Source organism: Fukomys damarensis, unplaced genomic scaffold (genome assembly GCF_012274545.1).
Source record: "Fukomys damarensis isolate Sample0158 unplaced genomic scaffold, DMR_v1.0_HiC HiC_scaffold_38, whole genome shotgun sequence".
Lineage (NCBI taxonomy): Eukaryota > Metazoa > Chordata > Mammalia > Rodentia > Bathyergidae > Fukomys > Fukomys damarensis.
Window position 1 is genome coordinate 39,411,984 of NW_022900950.1, and position 5,760 is coordinate 39,417,743.

The 5,760-nt window shown below is 41.8% G+C and overlaps 1 protein-coding gene across 3 annotated transcripts in view; it reads right to left on the reverse strand.

Annotated features, from left to right (window-relative positions):
- Dclk1 (doublecortin like kinase 1) overlaps positions 1-5,760 on the reverse strand; it is a 336,493-nt gene that overhangs the window by 52,077 nt on the left and 278,656 nt on the right. The window lies entirely within an intron of this gene.

Below are 5,760 nucleotides of genomic sequence, written 5' to 3' on the forward strand. Positions count from 1 at the left end.
GAGAGAGAGAGAGAGAGAGAGAGAGAGAGAGAGAGAGAATGGGCACATAAGAACCCTTCTTTAAAGGGAAAGACCTTAGGGGGAATATGGTAAGTTAGTTCATAGCTCTGCCCTACCTCTAGGCTGGACTTGGAGAAATTTTAAAATGCAGAGTAAGTGGCTTCCTTTGAACTCAGCCAGCTGAGTAACTTATTTTTTTTAGACTCTACATTACAAAGCCTAACTCCCAATTGTTTATTATAAACCCAGAGCACCACTTGTACCACTTATGGTGGGTGATCACTGGATAACTAAGCAGTGTATATATGTAAGACCAAAATGAAGAAAGCACATTGGATCCCCACTTTCTGGGATCCCTGCTGGACCCCATAGGAGCTATTTTTCTTTCATATATTTCCAATAAACACTTTTCTTTTAACCTCTTTTCTGCCTACCATTTATTTTTGACAAGTGAGACAACGGACTGAGTTTATTTGATGATATTTATTTCATAGAACTACTCCTTTCCCTGGGGCCTCTGTACATTATAGAAGGCTTGGATTGTGTAACAGAGTGTTCCTTTCATAGGCCTCTTCTTAGAGGTATTCTGAAGTCTTTGCAAGTTTGAACAGTCTTAAGAGAAAAACAAAAATTTGAAGGATTTCTGGATTCTGCTTTTTCATGAATCACTGAAAGATTACAAAAAAGCAATCTGAGACTGGAACCCATGAGCAATTTTCTCTCTGATGTAAAATGTTTCATTTGATGGCAGGGGAATCTAGACCTGGACCAACAGCCTTGACCTCACCAGCAATTTCAGGCAGGGCCAAAAGCAAGAAGGTGCTTTGTAAGGCTCAAAAGTTAAAGCTGGCTTTTCCCTGCGCCACTTCTGCAACATGGATGCATGAATGGCCTGGGCTGGTAACAAAAGGGGGTCTCTTAGCTATGTGATTCCCATGTCTGCCATTTGATCCTCATTTCCCTTGCAATGTTAAAACACCCCAGGCCAAGGGCTGGTGGGGGATCCAGGAAGGCTGCATCCTCCTCCATAGTTAGACAGATAAGGAGTAGAATCTCCAGTAAGTACATGGGCAAATTGGCTCCCAGGAGGCCAGGCTAGCAGGCTTTGTCCCAAGAGCAAGTCTGCACAGAGTGGGACTGCAAGGTTCACTAAGATCTTGTGGTTTCCTTCCCTAAAGCCCTTCATAATATGATTAAACATTCTATTAAATTTACCCGTATTTTACATCAGACAATGAGCCTCATGGAGGACTACCAAAATTATTTCCTTGAAGGCAGAACTATAAAGTTATATAATAAAATTCTTAATTACTAGAAGTATAGTACATCTTTATAGGAAATTAGCAGGGCTGCAAAATGAGCCTGAAAGCAGGTGTCAGGATTTAATGTAAGCCATAAGAATACAAATGTAAGTGCTTACTCTAACTGAAAACACTGGGCCAGAAATAAACCTTATAGAGTACCTTTGCTTCCCTCTGTACCCTGAACTATGAGGATCGTTGTGTCTGTGTAATTATTCAGCAAGGAGAAAGAAGCATAGATCTTTGGTAGATTCAGAGATGAACAAGGCCTGCTGGTTGTCCTCAGAAGTCTATAGTTTGGTTCATGGAAAAGAATTCCAGACATCTTGTTTGTTAGTGAAAACACAAACCATTTCCTCGTTCATTCCTGAAGTTATTATTATCATTGTTGTTTGGTACTGGGGATTGAACTTGGGACCTTCTGCTTGCAAGGCTGGCGGCGGCACCACTGAGCTAAATCCTTAGCCCTATTTTTGCTTCATTTTGTTTGTGTTTGTTTCTTTGTTTTGAGACAGGGTCTCACTATGTAGTTCATGCTGGCCATAAACTCCCTTTGTGACCCAGGCTGGCCTTGAACCTGTGGTGATCCTGCCTCAGCCTCCCGAGTGCTGGGATTACAGGCATGTGCCACCAGACCCAGCCTGAAATTATATCCTTGATCTCTATGGAACCCTTCTACACCATAACAAAGGCAGCAGCAACAGAAAATTTCATCTTCCTCCTTATCTAGGGGAAATCAATTTGTAAGGTCATCTTTCCATTAAGTATGATCCAAGGTTGGAGACTGAGCCACAAGAGCGAAATTTCTAAATATTATGAACATGAACTGACTCTAAGCTTTATGTGTGTACCCAAAACAATTTGGCAAAAACTGTCTCCTTGAACTCTTAACCTGGACCAGTCTTCCATCGACTCCTGCTTTACTAAGGGAGTGAAGCAGAATGCTCATCAAACAGGGAATGGCTACCAAAGATTCTAGTACTCCGGACTAATGGGTTTTCTTCCTTGTAGGTTCTGTTTTGATAATTTTAAAAAAGATTGCATGGTAATGAAATTCAGCTTCCCAAGCATATTCCTCTACCAGAGCCTTTACTGAATTTCACAGTAATTCCTTGTGTATGGCTAAGGTTCAAGTACACAGTCTGTGCTTTGTCTTTCTCGGTAACCCCACAGACACTACATGTGGCCTGACTTCAGGAGCTCCACATTTGTTGGTTAACTTACGAAACTTCCAGAGGAGGGTTGCAGTTGATAAAATGACTAGAAGACCACATTCTCACAAAGAGGGGTCAGTAAACAGCATTCTCTGTTTACCAAGTAATCATCATAAAGCCCCATCTCCATCTGCGGTAGGAGGTGGTTGCCAACAGTGAAGAGTCAAGGCATTCCAGAGAGCCTTGCCAAACATCTCCAGGGTGGAATTCCTTTCTAATGTGAGCAACAGTGGGCTGACACTCAGGTGCTAAAGTCCTCAGGCAGAAAAGAGTAACGATCAGCTAATCCAAAGATGTCTATGAACTTTTCCACCTTTCCAGTTCTCAAGGAGCTGCCTTCACATTTTAGGTGCATGGTTCTTGAGATTCTTGAGAAGTCTACAGATTTTCTAGGTGGATGCCAACTAATTTAATAACAAATTTAAATATCTTAAATTTCTGATGGATTAGAGACTGTGTACACCCATTGTTAGAGCCAGAAATTATAGTAAGCAATTCTTCAGGCTTGTGGGTGGAGCAGAGAGAAAGAGAAGAATGAACACTTAAGGTTTTAAAGGAGTTCTGGTGCTTTATCACTAAAGGTGCAAACAGTGCAGTTGGGAGGAAGCCAAGACCTTCCTAGGACATCATCACAGCTCATGGCTGCATCATTCACATGTCATAGACGTATGTCATTAGTCTGCATAGGGCCAAGACAATCACATAAGAAGGGAACCTTCTAGCACACTGACCCCTCAAAAGTACACTGCAGCTCTGTGAATTGCCTTGGTGAACTCAAAACACTTCACAAAACAGCTTCATAATCAAGCGTGCCTCTCTCAGCTGAAGTCGCAGGCTACTAACTTCCCTTGGCCTGTCCACAGGGCCCCAGAGGCCGCTTGAAAAATCGCTTCTGGAGCACAGGCAGAAATCTCAATGGACCTAGCCATAGTACACTAACGAAGACACCCTAGCATCAGACCAGAGAAGCGAAGACCTGTGCAACCCTGTTATCATGTCCACTGCTGTAGAAAAATGTGCCTGTAACAGCATATTATTAAGGGGGGAACACACTTGTCCATGTTAATAATTCATCCCTCAAAATATGGCAGAATGTACCCACAGGCAATGTGTGCCATTCACAGCATTCTTAGCTCGCTTTTGTTTTCTTGGCCCTCTGGAAAATATTAGAAGACTGTTTCATGATACCTCTGGGGAGTGAGAGAGAGAGGGCACATGCCATATGTCCTTGTACAGCAGGAGCTGAATACTAACACTTTTGGAGCACTCTGGTATTTAGACTGAAGTTCCAGACCTGAGACCCAAGATGTGAACTTGTGCAAAATGAATACAATCCAACTTGGAAAGAAAAGCATTCATTCTGAATGGATAAATAAGAAGCCACTATGAAAAGACAGGGACGGAAGCACTAGGATGGCATCCTGATTTGTGGACCAACTAGGAGAAATAGCACATGGCCTCTGTGTTAGACTTAACAGATGATGAGTACTGGCAAATAACCAGACACCCCACAGTGAAAGGCCATGGCAATCCGCTAAAAACAGGATTTTCTGCTACGGTGAAAACAAAGCTTAAAAGGGCTAGATTTATAATCAGTGAAATACAAAATAATGGAAGCGCACACTTGCATATATGCCTCCCATCATCTTAGGAATGGTTCTCCCAATTTGTCTTATCTGTGCAGGGCTAAACTCAGTGTACGATGTTGACTAAACTAAGCTAGAATCTGGTGGGAAACTTCTTAGCGGCAATGGGACAGAGAGATTAAAACTGTAGGTTTGGGAGCATGGCTCTGATTTGCGCCTTGGCTGAAGGACCTCTGGTATTTCACTTGTTCTGTCTTCCTTTCTGTAAAACAGGGACAATAATATTGACTTTATGGGATTGCTATGCTAATTAAGTCAGATATCATAAGTTAAGAGTCCTGTATATAGTCTATGCTCAGGAACCAGTGAGTGTTTTAGAAGGTAGGAAGCCAAAGAAAGCAATGGAACTTTTTTGTTTTTCCTACATTTGTCAGCCAGCAAGACAACCAGTGACAAATCTCCTTGGGGGAGGATTACCAAATGAGGGAAAGAGAGAAGAGTGACCCAGCAACATTCATGAAAGGGATTTTCTAGCTTCTAATTATTTGTGCCTTTCTTTCATGGAGAGGGGACTGCTACAGGGAGTTGTTGACACCATTGCAAATACTGTGCTCTAGTCCAGCTGGCGTGGTGGGGTGGAGCAAAGCTGAGATCTACTGCACAAGGGTAGCTCAGAGAGGGCTCTGCCACCTGAGGCGAGGGGCATCATCCAAGAAGTTGCAGGATCGGGGCAGGAAGTACTTGAATGAGTGTTGATGATATTGAGACCTCTCACAAAACTTGAGGCTCTTTAAGGGTTTTTGTCTCTAATATGGCACCACTTTGTGCTTCTAAATAAAAGCTCTTGGAGAAGAACCAGGCTATCTCCTTCTTGTCCGTCTTGTAGTCTGAGGAATTTTCTCCAAATGATAGTACAGAGCATAGGAGCATGATTTATGAGCAACACTGAAAAACTGTAGAGTGCCCAGGCCTACTGGGAGCGAGAAGGGTGATGGTGAAACATGGACACCCTAGGCTAGCTCCTGATGATCAGACGACATGCTTTCCAGAAATGAGGCAAATTCCTCTTGACTTACCAACACTACCCACTGACTTCTAAGAAGAAGTGGATGGCTGACCAAGTTCCCTAAGGCAAACTGCCCAAGAACAAAAACCCAAATCTGACACCGAGTTGAGGGTTTAAAGTTACCTTAGTCTGGGCTATAACTTTATTAGTTGCTACTTCTCCACCTAGTAGCCACCAGTTATGGTCCTCCACTAGGTATCAAGAATCTAGGGATAAACTGTTCACTCTAAAACTTTCCTTTGGCCCACAAAGTACCAGATCATCCATTTTAATACTATACTTTAATGTGTCAAATATCATTTCTTGTTGAAGTCATATGTATTTAAAAATCTTTCAAGGTTCTAATTTTACAGTAGTATGTATAAGAGATCAAACTCTCTATAAGAATGTTCTGACCTCTACAAAACACTTTTCAAAGGAAACATAGGAAGAACTATTTAACATGATTTTTTTAAACAAGATGAAAACTTACCTGAAAGAGCTGGAAAAGTTTTGCTGAGCACATTAGAAAGAAAGAAATCAAAGCATTTTTTAAAAATAGACTAACCCTAAGAATCACTACTTTTTTTTTTTTTTTTTTTTTTTTTTTTTCT